The sequence below is a fragment of the Vulpes vulpes genome, chromosome 16 (genome assembly GCF_048418805.1).
Source record: "Vulpes vulpes isolate BD-2025 chromosome 16, VulVul3, whole genome shotgun sequence".
Classification (NCBI taxonomy): Eukaryota; Metazoa; Chordata; class Mammalia; order Carnivora; family Canidae; genus Vulpes; species Vulpes vulpes.
Genome location: NC_132795.1, coordinates 35,031,630 through 35,055,546, shown reverse-complemented (window position 1 = coordinate 35,055,546; position 23,917 = coordinate 35,031,630). Strand labels below are relative to the sequence as shown.

The 23,917-nt window shown below is 36.4% G+C and overlaps 1 protein-coding gene across 11 annotated transcripts in view; it reads right to left on the bottom strand.

Moving 5' to 3' along the window:
• SLC16A7 (solute carrier family 16 member 7) overlaps window positions 1-23,917 on the bottom strand; it is a 178,898-nt gene that overhangs the window by 83,538 nt on the left and 71,443 nt on the right. For 3 of the 11 annotated variants that reach the window (XM_072742335.1, XM_072742334.1, XM_072742338.1), the window contains one exon: window positions 6,567-6,681. The exons of 6 other annotated variants lie outside the window; for them this stretch is intronic. The gene's annotated coding sequence lies outside the window, so the exon portion shown is untranslated. Of the gene's footprint in view, window positions 1-5,695; window positions 5,722-6,566; window positions 6,682-23,917 lie in introns of those variants that run through there. 2 more of the 11 variants (XM_072742337.1, XM_072742341.1) reach the window with 2 other exon arrangements.

Below are 23,917 nucleotides of genomic sequence, written 5' to 3'. Positions count from 1 at the left end.
ATCAGGATGAATCGATTTTATGAACCCTTATCAATAGTCTATGCCATCCAGAAGTCTACGTTTCAAAACACAGTCCAGAAATAATGTACTCAGCAGTCTAAGTCCCAAATTAAATCAATGGATGTTAGGAGGCTATTGACTTCACTATAAATTAATCTAGATAGCCTATAGATAAAGCATGACTTGTTCTTCACATCCTACCTATAAAGTGGCTGTGTTTTCACCTAAAGGAATTACTATGTTCCTTAAAGAATAATGAACTAGTCTTTAAGATTTCTATGTGCTTTTTCTTATACAAAAAGATAGTGTCAAATTAACGTGCAATGTTTAAGTTTACATGACAACTCGCCCAATCCTCCAACAGGAATTAAACTGAACCAATTCTCTTTTCCAACAGGTAATTGAATTAAAATTGGAATCTATTCCAGAGAGGTTCTTTTACTCTTCCAGATGGACCATCTTTTAAATCCTATAGACTGATTTACTTTGACAACTAGACAAGAGACATATCAATAGTGCATGGCCCACAAAATGTCAGTAACACAAAACCTATTTTTAGATGTAAACCACTGCTGTAGTTAAAAGGACTCTGAGAATGCTAATTGATAATAAAAGTCAAATTAACTAAGGATGTTTTGATAATGGGCAAATTTTAAAAAAATAATACAAGTCAGCACATAATTATTTATAAGGAATTGGAAATGGACATCCCACACCAACCAATTCTTGATTTCTAATACTATGCTTTAAGAATTGTGTAAAAACAGTTGCAGTGGGTGAGTAGTGGCCCTGAATAAGATATGTCCATGTCCTAATCCTTAGAACCTGCAATATATCTTATATGGTTGCAGAAACTGAGTGTTCACATTCCCTCAAAATTCATATGTTGATACCCAATCCCCAGCTCTGATGGTATTTGAAGGTAGGACCTTTAGAAGGCAGTTAGGTCAGTGGGATGAAGCCCTCATAAATAAGATTAGTGCCCTTATAAATCAGGCCCCAGGGAGCAAGGTTGCTCCCCCTGCCAAGTGAAGACACAGTGAAGAATGGCTGTTTGTGCACCAGGAAAGGTTCCTCACCAGACACTGAATCTGCTGGCACCTTGAACTTAGACTTCCCAGCCTCCACAACTGTAAGAAATGAATTTCTGTTATTTATAAGCCACCTAGTGTATGTTATTTTGTTATAGCAACCCTATCAGACTAAGATAAAAAATTGATACTGGGAGTGGGATGCTGTCATAACAAACACCTAAAAACGTGAAAGTGGCTTTGGAACTGGGTAGTGGGGAGAAGCTGGAAATATGGGAGGTAAAGGCGATTCTGATGAGGTCTGATGGAAATCAGGCACATGCTATTATTAGACAATGAGGCAATGGTGACCCTTGCCATAAAGTGGCTAAGAACTGTGTTCATCTTCTAGCTCTACTGTAGGACTTGTGAGTGATGAAATCGGATATTTAGCTGAAGTTATTTCTAAGTGTTGAAGGAGTGGCCTTTTTATAGTAAAATTCCTTTTTATAGTAAAATGCCAGAAGAAAGAAATGATTTAAAGGCAGAACTGTTAATCAGAAAGGAGGCAGAATTTAAGATTTGGAGAACTCTCAGCCTATCCATACTGAAGAGAATGAGAAACTGTGGTCAGAAGAGAATACTAAAAGTGTGGGCAAAACACTTTGATAAAATTAGACAGCCACCTCAATAGGAGCATGTGCTACTGTTGAAGACAAAGGAAGAGTCTCCTCAAAAACTATTCAGAAATCATCAGGGCAGCCCTTTCCATCGCAGGTCCACAGTGCAGAGTGGTTTCAAAGGTGGGGCTGCCCGAAGGTGGTTTCACGTAAGTGAGACCTTGGGACATGCTGCCCAGTGCTACCTCACATCATGGGCTCTGCTCTCTGCACTCCAGAACTGAGCTCATTGGCTGCCCCTGGTGCAGTTCTAGAGGACACAGGAGGTAAACTTTGGTGGTTTCCATACTCCTCTACCATCTTTGTCAGTGTGCAGAATGCAAGAGCCATGGGAGCATGGCTGCCTCCACCTAGATTCCAGAAGATGCCTGAAAGAGTCGCAGCATCAGGATCCTAGTAAGGAGAGTCATGGATATAGAACGCCATCCTACTGGGGCAGAGCCCAGGCGAAATACTACTACAGGGATAGGGCTACGACAGGGAGCCCTAGTGAGGGTGATGTACAAAGGAGCCCTGGGCAACGGGCTGTGTGCGGGAACAGAGAGTGTTCACTCTGACCTGTGAGAGCGGCAAAAATGAGATCATAGCTTCAGTGGGTCCAGAAGGCAGAGAATCTAGTGAAAAAAAGATTATTCTTGATCCTTAAGATTTAATGTTGTTTGCTCTGAAGACTTAATACTGGGTTTTGGATTTACTTGGAATCCCTTCTTTCTTTTTTCCAATTTTTCCCTTTTGGAATGGGAATATCTATCCTACATCTGTCTCGCCATTATATTTTGGAAGATTTCACAGGTTCATAGCTGGAGAAGATTTGCCTCCGGATGATTCATACCTTGAGTCACACCTATATTTGATTTTAATATTTAGATGAGACAGTAGACTTTTGAGTCTATGCTATATCCTCCCCAAATTCACCTAACCTAATCCCAATATGATATTTGGAGATGCGGCCTGTTGGAGGTAATTAGGTCATGAGTGAGATCAATGTCCTTATGAAAGAGGCCCATGAGATTTCTTTCACCCTTTCTGCCATGAGAGGGCACAAAAAGACGGCCATTTATGAATCGGGATGCTGGTTCTCACCAGACACAGAATCTGCTGGCACCTTAATCTTGGGCTTCCCAGCCTCCAGAAAGCCACACAGCCTATGGTATTTTGCTACAGCAGCCCCAACAGACTAAGGCTTCTAGCAAAATATGTGACTGAGTTAAGGATCTTGAAAGAGGAGCTTGATCCTAAACTATCCAGGTGGTCCCTAAAGGCAATCACAGATAGTTTATAAGAGAGAGGAAAAGACGGTTTAAAGACAGACACACACAACCTACAGAATGGGAGAAGATATTTGCAAATGGCACATCAGATAAAAGGTTAGTATCCAAGATCTATAAAGAACTTATTAAACTCAACACCAAAGAAACAAACAATCCAATCATGAAATGGGCAAAAGACATGAACAGAAATCTCACAGAGGAAGACACAGACATGGCCAACAAGCACATGAGAAAATGCTCCGCATCACTTGCCATCAGGGAAATACAAATCAAAACCACAATGAGATCCCACCTCACACCAATGAGAATGGGGAAAATTAACAAGACTGGAAACAACACATGTTGGAGAGGATGTGGAGAAAGGGGAACCCTCCTGCACTGTTGCTGGGAATGTGAACTGGTGCAGCCACTCTGGAAAACTGTGTGGAGGTTCCTCAAAGAGTTAAAAATAGACCTGCCCTATGACCCAGCAATTGCACTGCTGGGGATTTACCCCAAAGATGCAGATGCAGTGAAATGCCAGGACACCTGCCCCCCGATGTCTATAGCAGCAATGTCCACAATAGCCAAACTGTGGAAGGAGCCTCGGTGTCCATCGAAAGATGGTGGATAAAGCAGCTGTGGTCTATGTATACAATGGAATATTCCTCAGCCATCAGAAGAGACGAATACCCACCATTTGCTTCAATGTGGATGGAACTGGAGGGGATTATGCTGAGTGAAATAAGTCAATCAGAGAAGGACAAACATCATATGGTCTCATTCATTTGGGGAATATAAAAATTAGTGAAAGGGAATAAAAGGGAAAGGAGAGAAAATGAGTGAAAATATCAGTGAGGGTGACAAAACATGAGAGATTTCTAACTCTGGGAAACAAACAAGGGGTGGTGGAAGGGGAAGTGGGCGGGGGGTGGTTGGGGTGACTGGGTGACAGGCACTGAGGGGAGCACTTGGCAGGATGAGCACTGGATGTTATGCTATATGTTGGCAAACTGAACTCCAATAAAAAAAATTTAAAAACATGAAAGAAAATAAAGACAGATGCACAAAAAAACACAGAGAGGAGGCACAGATATGAAAATGGAAGCCATGCGTCCACAAGCCAGTCTTCTACATACATGTGAGAAGCTGTTAGTAGCTGGTGACTTTGGAAAAGGGTGATGTGTAATTCATATATTTTTGAAAATGTTTAAATATTATATAATGAGTGTATCTTAGCTTTCTATTAATCTTTACAAAAACCGCCAAACACAAAACTTTAGTATGCAAATATATATTTCCTTATATATTAATTTGGTTGTGAGTTGTAGCAGATGGTTCTGTTTGTGTTACATATAGACTGTTCATGTCCTTTTGTTTCTAATGCTTTTTTCCTGTTAGCCAAATTTTAACCATACTACAGTAAAAAGAAATTGGCCTCTGTTTATGGATCTTACCTAGTAATTCTCATGGTGTGGCTCCTGGTTGAATAGCATACGCATTACATAGTAACTTGTTAGACAACTAAATTCTAAAGCACTAACTCAGATCTGCTGGATGAAAACTTTGTGAGTGAGACCCAGCAAGCTACATTCAGTAAATCCCTCGGGTGATTTTGAATGTTTGAAAATTGCTGGTCAGACTCTTTCTCTAACACACCTGCAAGAGTTGGTTGTAATTATTGTAGTGAACTATCTGTAGTTCTTGAGCCATCATTATGTCCCACCACTGCACAGCACATTTGCTATTTATTCCACTATTTCACCACTCTCTTCCTCTATCTGACTAACTCCTGTCTATAATTTAAGGTATAGATAGATATCAGCTCCCTTATCTGTGTCTGACTATAATCCCAATCCTAACTCCCTGTGCATAATATTCCAAAATATGTATGTCACATAACATATATATCACAGTTCCTTGGCACCATCCCCTATTCTCCAGGATAAACTCTATCTTATTTGATTTTATTCTCAGAACTTGGTAGGTGTTCAATAAATATCCTCAAAGGTGAAAGAGAAATGAGTGTCTTGGAAATAAGAATTTTTATTGCTTATGAATTAGCATACAGCTGTGCCATACAGAAAAAAAAAGAAGTTAAACACCCTTGTGTTTGAAGTCAAAACTCTCTGAATGCAAACCTCTATCCCACTACATTCAAGATGTATTTAATTTCTTAGTTTCTGCTACTGTAAAATGAGAATTTTAACAGTGACTATCGAACAAATGTGGTGATCAATTAAACATTCGATAAAGCTCTAGTAATTATTAGAATTATTTATCTAATAGCATTAACAGTATGCAATCTAGTTTGTTTAGATAAGAGGAATCAGTCCAAACTTGTAAATATATTTTCATGTCTAGAGAAAAACTTACCTATTTAGTATTTTAATAGTATTTTACCTATTAGCATGTGTAGTCTACTCTTCTATCCTAGAACCATAAAATATGTATGGCTCTGTAGGTAAGGACGATGGCAATAGATCAGTGTGGTTTTACTCTCTACACCCTTTCCCTCAACAGGTTTTAAAGCCATAGAATCCTTTCTAGAAACAAAGTCTTATTCAGAATCCTAGTACCCAAACCCGCTACTCTGGTTTACTAGGGGGGGAAGAGTGGGTAGTCAGTCATAAAGATCCTCCATCGCTATTATAATTCCCTGACTCCTTCCATGAAATGGTCCCTAAGATTCCTCTTAAGATGTTTAGAATTCCTTGGAGCACAGCTGGAAAGGCATTCATATTATCTTTCTCACCTTTCATATTCAGTGACATTCTCTGGTCAACCTGGAATAAATGTAATTATAGCTTTCATTTTGCATTTCCATTTCGTCTTCAACGATTTTCTGGTGTTTCTTTCTTTGCTCAATTTGAAAAGAAGGTAGTTAACTGGCATTAGGGAAGGGGTGTTTAAAAAAATTGCTGGATTTTTCAAGGAAGATTACAGGGCCAGAGAATATCTTTCTTACTTTTCTATTAAGAAGCCCATTTTTTAAAAAATCAAGTAAAGAAAAAAATCCATTAAGATCTCCTGATACCAACTATGAGATTCAAAAATATGCTAAAATCCCCTAGAAGTGTCTTTAAAATACAATACCACTGGGGGCAGGATAAAGAAATAGTACCAAAGCAAGGTGAATCAACCTTCAGGCCAGAGGCATGAAGTAACAGGGTCTTCCAATTCACCGAGATAAGCTCCCCTGGTCTACTGATTCCTCTGCCCACCAGGTGGCTGAAAGTCCCTAAGAAACATTGCTCTTTTTAGTATCCTGAACATATCTGTGTCCATCTATGACATACATCTTTGTTACCCAATGTCTTATCAGCATAGTCTGATGATGCTATAAGCCCTGCCCTCTGTCTCCCTTGAGTAATCACGTTTAGAGCATGGGGAAACGAAAGACAACCTAATGCCCAAACTTGGGAAGTGGATGAACGTATTACTGTCATTCAGTTGATAGACTGTTACACATACATTAAATGATAATTATGAAAATTGTGTAATAACATGAGAAATATTTATGATATAACGTTCAGTGAAAATATGGTGATATGTATGTGTATGATGTAAAATTCAAAATATCTGACAAAAGAGATGCATTAAAAGAAAGAAAAAAAAACACAGACAGGTGCCTGAGTGGTTCAGTAGGTTAAGCATCTGACTCTTCGTCACAGTTCAGGTTTTGGTTTCAGGGTTGTGAGTCCAAGCCCTCGTTGGGCTCCATGCTGGCCATGGAGCCTACTAAAAAAAAAAAATACAAAGAAAAAAAATACATAGGTCATAGTCTTAAGGTGAAGTTTGTAGGAAAATATATATATATATATATATATATATATATATATATTTTAATTATACTAATTTGAAGTAACTATTATTATAATATCTTAATATATAAAATATGTTAGCTTAATCTTATACATTTAATTATTTGCCCTAATTTTGAGGTTTATGTCTGCTTTAAAAAACAGGCTAATTTTAACTCGTCTACAACCAATCCAAATATGATTATAGTAAGTAATACAGTGAAATTACAAGCTATATTTTTAAAGATCTTACCTCCATTTTTGTGTCCTTTTATCTTATTTTATATTGTTTTGTTTTTAGTTATACCTAAGTGAAATTAGGAAGCTTTTCTATAACTTGTAAAGAAGATACCCAGAGATGGTCTCCATGCATTGATTTAGATATGAATTACATTTGCTGATTACCAATTACCCATATAAATAACATTTACTGCTACCTCTTAAGTCACTGATTAAGACACCTGACACTTTGACATGTATTTTTTCTATTCTGTTTAGGAGCTATAGTCTCCATTTTGCAGATAATGAAATTGGAAATTCAATACTGTTGAGTGTCTGGTTTTGAGTCTATCTGCAGCATTGGTTTCACCCTAGGACCAGGCTCTCATAGACTTAAGGACTGTACACTTCCTACTGTCTTGGTGTTACTCTGCAATCAGGAACTACTGGCAGTGTTCATATCACTGCTCTTTCTCCCCCCTGCTATATTTGACCTGTTTCAATCCTTACGTTGCTTATAGTCACTTGCCTAGGTTGAGCTTGCCCATTTCAGCTATGTACTTCCCCGCAGAGACTTCAGGAGACATTCAATTGGTTGATAATTGCCAAAATAGGAAGAGGAAACAATAGCTAGATCCCACAGAAAATTACCATCCAGTGGATTTAGAAAAATAGTATCAGTAGTCAGGATTATAAAATTTAGAAAGGAAGGGCTGTGGAACTCTCAGGAACCTATAAAGGTCAGATGCTTCTTCTACTATATATTTATGAATGAATTCAATTGACAATTTTATTTTTATGCATAATTTTCTGTCCTAGTCTACCCATCTTTGCTATGCTTCTCTGCAGACAAAATATATTCCCTTCCCACTAACTTAGGACATGCTTTGTCAATGGGATATAAATCAATCAAGTTTGGACCAAATCTGAGTCACCTTAAAATATATTTGAATGTTTTGACTCTATACCTATAATCCTTACATTTTAATATGAAAACAGATCCCTAGATCCCTGAAAATGAGAATATGTTTTGAAGGTCACCCAAGAGCCAACTAGAGCTATAATTGACCCATATATCCAAGTAGTATGAATAAAAAATGATGTCTATTGTAAGCCTTAAGATATTAGAGCTGTTTGATAGAACAACAAAATCTGAGGTGGTGTATGTAAAACAAAATCCTAAAATGTGTGGCATTGGCTTCAGGGATGGACAGATGGTCAAGAGGACTCTTAGAAGAAATTAGAAAAATGACAACTTATGTTAGGCAGGGAGGAAATATTTGATAAAACTATTTGTCTGTGATATCTTGGAAGGTGGAAAATGCACACAAAGCAGTTGGGGTTTTGAGACAAGAGATATGGATAAAGAATGCTGGTAGAAAGAATAGGTTTTAATTAGCAATATTTAAAAGCACTAGAAGAGGCAATGAGGTCTTAAAAGATCTGATCTGCTTGCAAGCAGGGATGAAGTGGAAGAAGGGACAGCCCATGTATTAGAGGGACTTGCAGGATTGTAAGACACATTTTCCCCACCTTCAGCCTGATAAAAAGATTCTCAAATGAACACACTGTCTCAGTGCAAAAACTGAATCAAAAAGTCACAAAAGCAAGGAAAGACCTAACCAAGGGTGTAGCCTTAGTACTTTTTTCTTAAAATCTCTTACAGGGTTAAGTCGAACACCAGCAAATTCTTTCAGTTTAAGAAGCAGTTGGGAACAGGGGTGAAGAAATGAATAGTGCAGTCCCTGGAGGTCTAGTAAACTTAAATTGTCTATAATTAAGTGTATTTAGAGAGGCAGATCTCACAAAGAACTCAGAGTGTTCTTATTTACACTAACTAGAATCAAATAATTAAAAAAAATATTTTAAGGGTTATATTTCTAAAATGTACTGAGCCTGTATGGAAAGGAATAGTGTCTGTTGGACATGTAAAATGACCAAGTGATTAAAATGACTCATATACTCTGTATCTTGCTTTATGTGACATACAGAGATATAACACTGGAAAATTCAAATACATATATCTCAATAAATGTCACTAAAGTATCGTCACCCTTTGAGCAAGTGACATTCACACTGGCTCTTAATTTCCTTATTTGTAAAAAGACAGCAGGATTAGGCGTTCTCTCAGGTCTCTTTCAGCTTCTATTTGATTCTATGACACTAAAATAGTACCATTTTATGGACTTTCTTAGCTTCCGAAATACAGATTTCTTTCCTTCTCTGAAAAAATGCTACTGTCATTCAAAAATAAGTAATGAAGAGATAGACATTATTTGAGCAAGTTTCCCAAGATTCTAAAAACTACGGGCTGAATGAGAAAAGTTCTTTTGAAAGAATCCTCCGAACGAATTCCATTATGTAAGGGGACTGGGCAACATTCTTAAATGCAAGAGGCTCCTAAAGGCCAAGTGTTAGTTCCTGAAATGAGCTGAGAATTTTATTCAGTTTCTATAAAAATTATTACATAAGATCCTCAGAGAGCCTGGTATATGTTTGAATGGTTTCTCATTATCAAGATTAAAATAGTGGAGCATATTTCCATGTTCCCGTAAAATCGGGACAATTTGGCTCAATGTTGTAAATAAATCACATGAAGATATTTTCCTACGAATGAAAGCAGCACCTTTCACATTAAAAGATCTTCAAAGTGTTTTAAAGAACTATGATATTTCAACTCATACACTATATATTTTTAATTCCCATATTGGCCCAATTTATATATCCTAAAAAATTATAGTATACAACTACCAAATGGAAATCATGTCATCATATTTTGTTCAGTAAAAATAACATGTTCAATAGAATTTTAAATAGTCGCTAAAGATATCATAAATAATGCATAAGAATCGACTGTTTACAAACACCAAAAGGTATTCCTCTTGTCCAACTTCTATATAAATTATATGACACTGACATCGGTGGGGACCATTAACTGGAGTCATTTCTTACAGGATATCAATAAAACCTCACTGAAAGAGGAGGCAGGGCCGAAAGTGATTACTTTCATCCTGTTTTATGACATTCTCAAGATTCACTATGAAGATCTTCTCTAAGGAAGCCCCACTGGGAAGCTCCACAGAATTCCCAATCTCAAGCCTTCCTATGTAGCATCTGACGTTGTTATGTGATCTGCACTGCACCCTGATAATGAAGTGGGAGCTGACTGGAACAAAAATGAACCCAAAGTTAAATATAACCTCGATGAGAGCTACAGGAGCCGCTGAAAATAAATCAATTGGTTCGATCCTGCTTGTCACTTCTGGAAGGTCACCAGAAAGAAGCATCATCCCCCAATGCAGAGAAAGGAAAACTGGCTCATTCCCTTTCTCCTCCTTACAGTGCTCGTCAAGACTGCGAATCCCACAGAAGCACAGAAACAAGCAGATGCAGTCCTCTGAGGATAGGTGACACACTTGCCCCCACACCAAGTTAGAAATAATGAAATTATTAGAACCCTTTTTGTCTTTGCACTTGGCATCTGTTTCTCCTTCCTTAGTTTTCTCCTAAAAGCCTGGAGGATTTCCTCTCTCAGGTTTCGCAGATACCTGGCCAGGGAAGATATAGATAATTCCAAATAATTTATTCCTAATTTAATTTCTCTACATTGTAATCATTGTATTAGTTTGGCTTCCAGCTCACCCTCCTCTCCTAGATCCTGGCATCCAGCCATTCTCTCAGGCCAGAGATTGTCCTGCCTGCCTGGGTTCCATTCTGTTCCAGGCGATTTGCTCCTATTTGTTCTGACTTTGCTGGGCCAGGGAAGAGCTCTCACTTCCTTCACATTTCTTCCTGCTTCACCAGAGAGCCCTAAGCTTTTTTCCACTTCTTGTTTGCCAGCCCCACACATGCCAATCTGACTGACAGTAGGACAAGGAGCGGGGGTGGGAGCTGCGAGCTGCAATCATTTTTCATGAGATCTTTACAAACCTGGGAAGGGCAAAAAGGGGATTACCAAAAAAAAAAGGGGGGGGGGATTACCTACCTTTTACCACTATTACAAACCTTCTCTTCCTGTTCTGTGTGCAGAACAAAAACACAGCCTTCTTTCATCTCATGCTGATTCCTTAACTCATCATTGTTAATGAAGTCTACGCCTTTCTAAGAGATTTGGCTCCAATAATTTTCACACTTTATTTTCAATTTTTAATATATTGTTTTTTTTCTGGTTCTTTCCTCTGGCCCATAAAATGTGTTTATCTCCCAAAGCCTAAGAAGAATAGGAAAGCATGACCTCTCCAGTGTTGTTGTTGTTGTTGTTGTTGTTGTTGTTTTTCCCATGCCATGGTTATATTTCTCTCATCTTCACTTCAAAACTTCATGAAAGGGCCATCTTTCTTTATAACTCTACTTTCTCACCACCTACTCATAATTCCTTGCTTCGAACTTTTCACTAGCAAGTTTCACTGAGTTAATTTTCTCTTGAAAATGAGCCATGACTTCCTAATCTCCAAAACCATTGTGGCTCATTTCATATGTTCTATGGTTTTTAACAATATTTCATTGTACTTTGTACTTGAGACTTCACTACTTCACTATATCTCCTTCTATGGCTAGTTTTCCTCTTCATATCCAACATATGTGCGTTCTCATAAAGGGCTATATTGCTGATTCTCTCTTCCCTTTACTTACTCTCCATTATTATCTACCTCTATAATACAGTTACCATTTTTATTGGTAGTGTGTCCCAATTCTCTATCCCTTATAGCATTGCTTTTTCTAAGTTATAATTCTTGTTTGTTTTTTTTTTTAAGATTTTATCTATTTGACAGAAAGAGAGAGAGAGAGAGGGGGGGGGGGGGAGAGAGTGTGCATGAGCAGGGATGGGGCAAAGGAAAAGGGAGAAGCAGACTCCCCAGTGAGCAGGGAGCCCAACACAGGGCTCCACCCCAGTACCCTGGGATCTTGACCTGAGTTGAAGGCAGACACTTAACTAACTGAGCCACCCAGGCGCCCCCTAATTTATAATTATTTCTTACTGCTTCCTACACATTTTCAGAAGGATAGCTCACTGAAATGTAAAATTCCCCTACGTCTGTTAATGGTAATTACAGTCAGTTCCTATCCTGAACAAGTCCTTTCTTCTGCATACATAATTTTCTTTAATAGCTCTTGAATGCGGGATCCCTGGGTGGCGCAGCGGTTTGGCGCCTGCCTTTGGCCCAGGGCGCGATCCTGGAGACCCGGGATCGAATCCCACATCGGGCTCCCGGTGCATGGAGCCTGCTTCTCCCTCTGCCTGTGTCTCTGCCTCTCTCTCTCTCTCTGTGACTATCATAAATAAATAAAAAAAATTTAAAAAAAAAATAGCTCTTGAATGCATCTTTCTTTCCATTTCTCTTTTGACCACCATGGTTCACATCCCTGTTCATCTCACATTATCCCCTAATGGACTGTCTCATCTTCAGTATCCTATGCTTGCCTCCCATACCTCTCCACACAGCCAGCCTCACCGCACCCAGTAGGACTAATCTCCGAACAGTATCTTCAGATTGGGTTACTCTATCACTCAGACTTCAATGGCACTGCAGAGTCTTAAATTCAAGGCATTGCAAAATTTGTCTTGCTCATTTTTACCATTCTCTGTCTTAAATTGCATAATATTCTATCAGGAAACACCTGTCCCACAGGATGTTTACAGACATTACATGGATATAAATAATCAAGTAGATTTGAAGAATTCTCTGCTGAATGGTGGATTTATTTCACAGTTTCTCAAAGTCTTCACTATGTTAATATGTATTTCAATTTGCTTTAGTTACAGGACACAAAGCTCCCAGACTATTTTTAGTATAGAAAGTGTTTTTTTTCCCCCAGGAAATCTACCATCCCTTCATTTGCCAACCCTCCTACATTGTCACATGAAGAAATAACACCCATCCTTCCGCACAAATAAATGATGCCTTTTAAATAAAATCATGAAAGTCCTTCTAATAATTTATGAGAAAGGAATATCTACCTTCTCTAAATTCTCAAATCTATTTGATTATAGCATACCATATTTTATTTTTGAAAATCTCATGTCTATCTCCCATCCTGGACTGTAAGTATCTTGAGACCATGAACCATGAATAAATCATATTTATAATCTCTAGAGTATCTACCACTGTAACCTCAGATTCAGTAAATAACTTCATTCCAGGATATATAAAACTTGACACTATTTTTATAGTGCTTTGCTTCTTCTAGCCTTTAGAATGAAGAAATTTATGTACTTAGCAATAACATAATAATCTTAACGTGGCGTTTGTTGCTCATACAATCCTAAAATAGACATTGGGGCTAGATTCATTGTCTGCAGATAGTGACAAAATTTACTCAATAGATTTAGTTTACATAGCTAAATTTATTTCAGTAAATGAAGTATACTATTCACACAGCACTAAATGATAATAGGTAAATTTTGGTCTCACAGAAAACTTTCTCAAAGCCAGTCAAATTCCACTCAAACTACTTAGAATTTCCACTTTCCCCCGTGTCCTTTGGGATCAAACACGTAAAATTCATTACCAAGGACCTTGGGGAATAAAGCTGCAACAAGGGATTTGTGGAGCCTCAGGACTATCTGGCTTTAAGCTGGTCCCTCTAAGTGATGGAAATAAATATACCTTTGAATCTAGCCCTATCTTGAGAGGAGTTCTGATTGACTAAGCCATGTTTTTCAGAGACCTTCAAAAAAATTACCTGAATGCCACTAATGCCACCTGTGCCTAGAGCTGACTCTCTCAAAGGAACTGGTAACAGATTCCCATCCAAATATGAGAATACCATAGGTTGAATCACTATTTGAAATATTGCATTCATTAATACTTGATCTTAAAAGGGGCTGCAAAATGAGGACCACTCTTCATCCCTCTTTCATTCCCCACCATGCTTACACCTTTCTCTAATAAGTATGCATCTCTTGATAAACAGGGAGATTATTACAGCAGCTAATTTGGTTAGGAAAAAATGTTATCAACATTTTTTCTACAATTTTTGAAGCAGTTCTATTTTTAAGAAAATGTTTGCAATGAGCTTCTAGATTTAAAGGAGAACAGTGGTTTATACAGAGAATTGTTCTGTTACAAGTAAAATGGAGGTTCCAAACTATGCCCAGAGGGCTAGTGAACTGAAGATGACTCTAGGAATCTATTTGCATGCATTGAAAATGTTGTTTCATCGTTGTTGTTCTTCTTTTGTCATCCTATATAACTACAGGCTGAGAGAAGAGTGCAGGGAGGCCTGAGGAGAGTTCATGAGAGAGTAAAATAAAACAGTAGACAAGATGGATAGCATGGTACCCATGCTGTCCAGTCTGTGAATTCTAAAGGATGGAGAGTTTATGGACAGAGGCTAAAGATACTGTTTTCCTCAAAGACCTTGAAGCTTTGTAGACACTGATGATTTAAGATTCAGAAGATAAAGTTTGGTATAGATTTGTATAGGGAGTATTTTTGCCATTACTGCCTGCATCACAGCCTCAGGTCCTAGGTAATCAATTACTTTTGGAGCATCAGAAGATCAGGTCTTTCCATAGGCAATATTTTGTTTTTGTTGCTGCTGTTGTTTACACTGACAGCATTAACAATAGTAAGAAACAGTAGTGGACAGTTCATTTGATCTCTTTCTGACTTCATGTGATTCCCAGAAATATATCTGGTGGAAGACTTTTCAGAGGATTCAAGGTCCTGGTAAAAAAGCCAAGCATGAAGAGTCAGAAGAACTAGGATTATTAATATCAAATTGCCTATTCAGTTAATATTCAACAAATATCAATTGAAAGCCTACTATGTACGAAGTGCAGTGGCTATACTGCTGAGCCAAATGAATTCCTACCCATGGACGTATAATTCAGTGGAGGAGAGGGGTCAAAAGAAAGTTATAAATATGAACGAGGTAATTACATATTGATATCTTATACAAAGAAAATAAACAGGGTATTATGATAGAAATTCATCATTCAGGGGTGGGGTAAACAAAAAAAAGATTTTGCAAATAAAGTATCCAGGGAAAGGAAAATGCGGAGGCATTTTTGTTTCACTTACTTCTAAAGAGTAGAAGCTGAAGAACCTTCTCTCCCTGACTTCCTCTCAATTCAAAACATAATAGCAATCAAGATAATTCATCCTCAGTCTAAGAGAAATAAGACTAGATATAATCCCTATGAAGTTCAAGTTGTCTTTCAAATCTGGTTAATCACTATCTGGAAAACATTTTATTGGAAAATGTCCCTCATTTTCTGTAACACTGAGCTCCAGGGCTCTTGGAAACTCTAAGGATTAGAGCAGCTTTCCACTTACCCCCTACTTAATTCTTTCTTGGCTATGGTCCCAGAGAGACTCAACCTGTTTTCTAATCTTTTGTCTGTTGCCTCTCTGTCCTTTCTAAGTTCTGCTCTTGCAACCTGGCTGCAAAGTGGCATAGTTTCCCTAAAGCTTTCTTTTCTTGATGGTCTTAAAGTTAGGCAGAAAACTCCCTTCTTTTTCAGGTTATTATGAACCATCACTGTGGAGAAACATATAGGGATAGTAAAAATGATAAATGCGGGTAAGTTCTACAGCTTACAGAGTATTAACTGTGCTGATCTTCAATTACAGATCTTGCCTCTCTCTGAATGATAAAGTGGAGATGAATTTCTATCTTGAGTTCTTATTCTTAGGCCTTAAAAGCCTCTTCCTTTGATCTAATTCTGCCCTTATGACAAAATCAAGATAGAACATTGTGTTTTCATATCTTATTTCCAGTGTTCATTCATTCATCCACTCAGCATTTACTGCTATCTCATTTTATGCCAGACATTAGAAATATAAAGATGACTAACACACAAAATATTGTCTCTGACCTATGAACTAACTCAGTGTAGGAGGTAAATTATGAAGTTGATGATTACAACATAGTATGATAAACATCATTAAATAGGTAAATTCAGATTTCTATGGAGAAAGACAAGAAAAACCAAGACAACATGGTGATGAGTTAAGGAAATATCTCAACTACTCAAGGGTATTTGAAGTCACAATGACCTGAGTGCACTGAGTCTTGAAATATGAATGAGATCCACTCTTGGGTTGGATTGGGACAAGGTGGGATTAGGAGTGGTAACAGATGACAAGAAAATACATTAGTTAGTATGTCCTAGAAATAAGAGACAGCATGACATCATGATGATGTTAGAGAAAAATGAGGTGAAAGGGCATATAGTCTATATCTTAGAGTTTTGGAATTTACATTCTGTTTTTAGAGCAAGGGAATGATTTAGTTAGTTTGCATTTTAGAAAATAATCCTACAGATAGTATAGAGAAGAAAATGTTTGAATAAATGGTTTAACAAAGTAGCTAAATTCTATTGCAGTAATCTAGAAAAGACACGAGAAAGCAGTAGCCATGGAAACTGGAGGACAAATTTATTAAAAATAGCAATAACCATAGTAATTTAATGGATATACAATATTTAAAAAGTAAATTATGACATCAAAAACATAAAATATGCGAAGGGAAGTAAAAAGTAGAGTTCTTACATGCAATTGAAATTAAATTTCCATACAAACAAAAATAAAATAAATTAGGGTGCTATGTTTAAAGCACTTAAAATAGACTTTAAGTCAAAGACTCTAAGCAGAGACAAAGAAAAAGTCATTATATAATGGTAAAAGGCTCAATTCATCAATAGGATATAACAATTGTAAATATCTATGCAGACAAAAATGGAGCACCTAACTGTAGTCAGCAAATGCTAACAAATCTGAAAAGAAAAAAAAGACAACAGTACAATAATATTAGGGGATTTAAATACACAACTTTCAACAATGGATAGAATATCCTCACAGAAAATCAATCAGGAAACACTGGACTTGAAATATACTTTATTCCAATAGACCAAACAGTATATACAGAGCATTCCATCCGATGGCAACAGAATGTACATTCTTCTCAACTGCACACAGAACATTCACTAGGGTATACCATACATTAGGTCACAAAGGAAATACAAGCAAACTTAGGATTTAAATCATACCAAGTATCATTTCCACCATAATGGAATTAAACTAGAAATCAATAACTGAAAAAAAAACCTGGAAAATTCACCCATGTGCAAATTAAACAATATACTCCTGAATAACCAGTCAAAGAAGAAATCAAAATTATCTTGAAACAAAGCAAATGGAAACACAACATGGCAAAACTTATGGGAAGTAACAAAAGTAATTCTACAAGGGAAGTTTACAGTGATAAATCATTATATTAAGAGAAAAGAAATATTAAGAGAAAAGAAATAAACAAACTAACTTTGAACCTCAAGAAACTATAAAAAAGAACAAAATAAGCCCAAACTTAGCATAAGGTAAGAAATAACAAAGATTAGAGCAGAAATAAGTTAAATAAAGACCAGAAAAAAATTTGAAAAGTCAATGAAACTAAGGGCTGGTTTATCTGAAAAGATAAACAAAATTGACAAATCTTCAGCTAGACTAAAAAAGAACAGTCAAATAAATTAGATCAGAAATGAAAGAGGAAACGTTACCATTGATACCAAGGAAATACAAAGGATCATAAGAGACCACTATGAAAAACTATATACCAACAAATTGGATAACCTAGAAGAAATAGATACATTCCTAGAAACATACCATCTACTAGACTGAAACTCAAGGAAAGAGAAAATCTGAACAGACTAATAACAAGTAAGATTATTGAATCAGTAATCAAAAACCTCTCAACAAAGAAAAGCCAGGACCAGATTATTTAATATTTAAATATTCTAACAAATATTTAAAAAATAATTAATGCCAATCCTTCCCAATGCTTCCAAAATATTGAAAAAAAAGGGGGGAATACTCTCAAACTTATTCTGAGACCAGCATCACCCTGATACCGAAATAAAATAAGGACACTATAAGAAAATAAAATTAAAGGCCAAATTCCCTGATGAACATAGATGCAAATATTCTCAACAAAACATTAGCAAACAAATGCAACAGCACATTAAAATCATCACACACCATGATCAAGTGAGATTTATCCCTAGAATGCAAAGACAGTTCAATATGCATAGATCGATAAATGTGATACACCACATAAATAGAATGATAGATAAAAATCATATGATCATCTCAATAGATGTAGAAAAAGCATTTAACAAAATTCAACATCTTTGCATGATAAAAACTCTCAAGAAATTAGATATAGAAGGAATGTACTTCAGCATAATAAAGGTCATATATGACAAGCCCAGAGCTAACATCATACTCAACAGGGGAAACTAAGAGCTTTTCCTATAAGATCAGGAGCAGTACAAGTGTATTCACTCTCACAACTTCTATTCAACAGTACTGGAAGTCCTGGCCAGAGCTATCAGGCTACATAAATAAATAAATAAATAAATAAATAAATAAATAAATAAATAAAATGCATCCATATGAGAAAAAAGAAGTAAAACTATTTCTGTTTGCACATGATATGAATTTATTCATGCAAAATCCTAAATAATTCATCAAAAACCTGTTAAATTAATCAACAAATTAATACACACAACTCAAGCTGCATTTGTATATATTACCAATAAGCTATCTGAAAAATAAAGAACAAAATCCCATTTACAATAGCATCAAAACAATAAAATACTTAGGAGTAAATGCAACCAAGGAGATGAAAAAATCAGTACACTAAAAACTATAAGACTTCGATTAAATAATTGAAGACAGAAATAAATGAAAAAATTATCTGTGGTACATAGATTACAAGAATTAATAATTTTAAAGTTTCCATATTACCCCAAATAACCTAAAGATCACTGCAATACCTATCAAGATACCAATGGTATTTATTACATAAATAGAAAATTACAATCCTAAAATTCATATGGAACCACGAAAGACCCTGAATACCCAAAGCAATCTTGAGAAAACAGAACTAAGCTGAAGGCATCATACCTCCTGATTTCAAACTATATTACAAAGCTACCATAATCAGAATATTATGGTATTGGGGGATCCCTGGGTGGCTCAGTGGTTTAGCACCTGCCTTTGGCCCAGGGTGTGATCCTGGAGTCCTGGGATCGAGTCCCGCATCGGGCTCCCTGCATGGAGCCTGCTTCTCCCTATGCCTGTGTCTCTACCTCTGTGTGTGTGTGTGTGTGTGTGTGTGTGTGTGTGTGTGTCATGAATAAATAAATTAAAAATCTTTAAAAAAAAGAATATTATGGTATTATCATAAAAATAGATACCTAGATCAATTTAACAGAGTCAGGAACCCAGAAATAAACCCAAAAGTTTAATGATGGAAAAAAGATAGTCTTTTCAATAAATAGTGTTGGGAAATTTGGATAATCAAATGCAAAAGAATGAAATTGACCCTCATCTTATGCCACGCACAAAAAGTAACTTGAAATGGATTAAAAATTTAAGTGTAAGAATGAAATCCTAAAGCTCTTAGAAGAAAACATGGGAGAAACACTCCTTGACATTGGTCCTCACAGAGATTTTTTGGGATATGACAGAAAAACATAAGAAACAAAAATAAAATTACAAAGTAGGACTATACCAAACAATGAAATCAATAAAATAAAAAGACAACCTATGGAATTGGAGAAAATACTTGCAAACCATCTATCTGATAAGGGGTTAATATCTTGTAAATAAGGAACTCATAAAGCTCAAAAGCAATAAAAAAATCCAATCAAAAAGTTTGCAAAAAACCTAAACAGATATTTTTACCAGTAAGGCATACAAATGGTCCAAAGGTATATGAAAAGATGCTCACCATCACTAATCATCATGGTAACACAAAACAAAACCACAATGAGATACCACCTCACACCTGTTAGAAGGGCTATTATCTTTATTATTTTTTAGAAGGTTTTTTAAAATTGAAGTATAATCAACATACAGTGTTATATTAGTTTTAGGTGATAATGATTCAACAATTCTCTACTCAGAGCTCATTAAGATAAGTGTACTCTTAATCCCCTTTATGTTTCATCTATCCCCCCCATTCTCCCCTCTTGCAGTTGCCAATTTTTCCTCTGTTTTTTTTTTAAGATTTTTTAAATTTATTTATTCATGATAGAGAGAGAGAGAGAGAGAGAGAGAGAGAGAGAGAGAGAGAGAGAGAAGCAGGCTCCATGCCAGGAGCCCGACGCAGGACTTGATCCCGGGACTCCAGAATCGCGCCCCAGGCCAAAGGCAGGTGCTAAACCACTGAGCCACCCAGGGATCCCCTTTTCCTCTGTTTTTAAGTCTGTTTTTTGTCTCTTTTTCCTTTGTTCATTTGTTTTTTCTTAAATTCCACATACGAGTCAAATCATAAGGTACTTGCCTTTCTCTGACTGACTTATTTCACTTAGCATTATACTCTCTAGGTCCATCCATGTAGTTGCAAATGGCAGGATCTCATTCTTTTTTTTTTTTCTAAGTAATATTCCAGTGTGTGTTTGTGTGTGTGTGTGTGTGTGTGTGTGTGTATCTTTATCTATTCATCTATGGATGAACACTTGGTTGCTTCCGTATCTTGGCTATTGTAAATAATGGTGCAATACACATAAAGGTGCTTATAGATTGCCAATAGACACACGAAAAGACGTTCACCATCATTAATCAACAGGGAAATGCAAACCAAAACCACAATGAAATACCACCTTACACCTGTCACGGTGGCTAAAATGAAAAGCAAAAGAAACAAGTTTTGGGAGAATATAAAGAAAAAAAACCTTCCTGCACTGTTGGCAGGAATGCACACTGGTATAGCCATGATGGAAAGAGTATAGAGGTTCCTCAAAAAATTAAAGATAGAATCACCATAGGATCCAGTAATTCTACTAGTGGGTATTTACCCAAAGGAAACAAACAAAAAACAGTAATTCAGAGGATATATTCACCTTTATGTTTATTGAAGAATTATTTATAATAGCCAAGATATAAGAAGCCCATTATTAACAAGACAAATGATAACAAATGTTAGCAAAGATGCAGAGAAAAGGACACTTATGCACTCTTGGTAAGAATTTAAATTAATAAAGTCACTATGGGAAAGAGGAAGGAGATTCCTCAAAAAATTAAAAATAGAATTATTCTAAGATTCAGTAGTACCAATTATGGGTATATATCCAAAGGAAATAAAATCACTATCTCAAGGACGTATCTGCATCCTCATGTGCATTGCAGCATTATTCACAGTAGCCGGGACATGGAAACAAACTGTTGAAATGTTCTAAGTATTTGAATCGATAAAGAAAATGTGAGATTTTCATATACAATATGTACACACACACAAAAAAATATACACATACATGCAATGGAATACTATTTAGTCATTAAAAAAGAAGGAAAGTCTACCATTTATGACAACATGGATGGACTTTGAGGGCATTATGGTAAATGGAATAAATCAGACAGAAAAAGAGACACTGTATGATATCACATATGTAGAATCTAAAAATATTGAACTCATAGACACGGAGAATAGAATAGTGGCTGCTAAAGGTTGAGGAGTGGCGGAACTGGGGAGACGTTACCTAAGAGTACTAACATCTAGTGCTAAGTGAGTAAGTTCTGAGGACCTAATATATAGCACAGTGACTATAGTTGGCAAAACTTCATTACATACTTCAGAGTTACTAAGAGAATAGATCTTAAATACTCTCTTAAATACAAAATAAAAACAGTAACTATATAAGGTGATGGAAGTGTAAACTACCCCTAGGGTGGTAATCATTTTACCATATGTAAATGTATCAAACCATCACATCATATATTTTACATTTATACAATATTATACTTCAGTAAAGCTGAGAAACACACACACAAAAGCAGTGGATCAATACAGAGTTTAGAATGACAGCTACCTCTGAGGTGCCCGGATGGCTCAAAGGACTAAGCAGTTAAGTGGTCCACTCCTCATTTTGGCTCAGGTTGTGATCTCAAGGTCGCGAGATGGACCCCCACCTCAGGCTCCACATTGGGTGTGGAGTCTGCTTAAGATTCTCTCCCCCCCTTTCTCTCTCTCTCTCTTAAAAAAAAAAATTAGGACAACAGTTCCTTCCTTTGGGAGCAGGTTAGGGATGAAAGAGGAGAGGAACAGTCATTTCAAGGGATGTTTCTAATAAATTCTTCAGTTGAATGGTAGGTTTCTGGATATTTGTTATATTAATATGCATTCTAATTTATGTATGTGTTACTTAAAACATTTTGTATTTATCAAATATGTTTTTGTGATAGATAAAACACATAATAATAGTAATGTTATTTTATCTTCTTGGTAGGTGAAAATACTGTAGGAAGGAATTGTATATTATTTTCTTTCCCTCTATTTCCTGCATTTTGTTTCCTTTTCAAGGTGACATACTTTAATTCTTTAAAAAAATAAATTTATAATGTTATAATAGTTGAAAGTACTCCTGAGAAGAAAGAGAAAAGTGATTTCTTAGTTTTCTGTTTTCCAGAAATTATAAGCTCCATTAGTGAGGGCTGTACCTAATTGTGTATGATTGTTTTTCAAGTACATTTGCTGTGCTCAAATAGATAATTGTAACAAAAATCCAATAATTAGTAAATGGATTTTGATATAAGCATTAAGCTTATTGTTAGGCACAAATTAAAAAAAAAATGTATCAGGAGCTACTTGACATCAAAAAAGAAAAGAGCAGGACCATGTCAGCATACTTAGAAACACACTGCAACTATACATTTTAAAAATAAAGTTTTAATTTAAAATGATTAGTTTATTCAAAATGCACAAGTCCTCAATATAAAAGAAATCGAATTTTTTTACCCAATTAGTGAAAGCACATAGTCAAAATACCAAAAAGTGAGGTAAATTGTTTTTTACTAGAAGCGTAATAAATCAGAAGCAAACTCCGTCAAACGTTAGTCATTGAGAACATCAATCTGTACAATGACTCTGCTGTCAACTTCAGGTTTGAGGCTTACTCATTTCAGAAGCAAGAAAGCCATGAGTCATATTTTACCCAAGAGACACTTGAGAACACATATTCATGCTGTTACCCTCATAAATTTCTTGACAATTTGCCTCAAGGTCAATTGGCAATGAAATAATAGAAATGTTAAATTTTGAACAGATTATGTGAAGGTGGATTTAATGAATATGTAGCCTGCACTGTCATTTGGTCTCATATACATATCCATTGGCAAATATGAGGCAGCCTGCAAAACTAGTAAAACACACAATAGTCCTGAAGTACTCTTAATAAGTAAGTGCATGACATATAAGCACCAAATAATATCAGTATATCTGATTCCAAATCATTTTTTTTAAAGGTTAGCTTTTGGAGTTTAAAAAAAAATGTTTTATATCCAAAGAAGCATAATTCATTAGTTCATGATACCTACCTAAATTTTATTATATCATGCATCATATTTATTTAAATACCATGATGCAAAAATGGTAATAATGCAAAACTGCCTAGAAGTTATTCCCCTCCCTGCATCTACCTCTCAAAATAGTTCTCTTTCATATTTACTTTGGACCTGGCCATGTGACTTACTGTGCGTGTAGTAGTCGGTGCAGGCTATCCTAACAAAATACCATAGACTGGGGGGCTTACACAGCAGAAAGTAGTTTTTTCACACTCTGGAGGCTGGACGTCCAAGATCAAAGTGCCAGCATGGTTGCATTCTGGTGAAAACCTTTTTCCTGACGCGCAGAAAGCCACCTTCTGCGGGCTCACATGGCTTTTTCTTAATGCACATGTGCAGACAGAGAGATACCAAGCTTTGTGGTGTGTCTTCACACTAGGGCAACAATTCCATCAGACCTTGCCCCTACTCTCCTAACCTAGTTACCTCCCAAAGGCCCCATCTCCAAATACCATTACATTGAGGGGTAGGACTTCAACGGATTTGGGGTGGAGACCCAAACATTCAGTCTGTAACACTGGCCGAAGCAATAATAGCAAATAAGAAACAAGTGGGTATTTAAAAGCCATTTGTGCATTTGATAACCTCTCTTGGGAGCCCTGC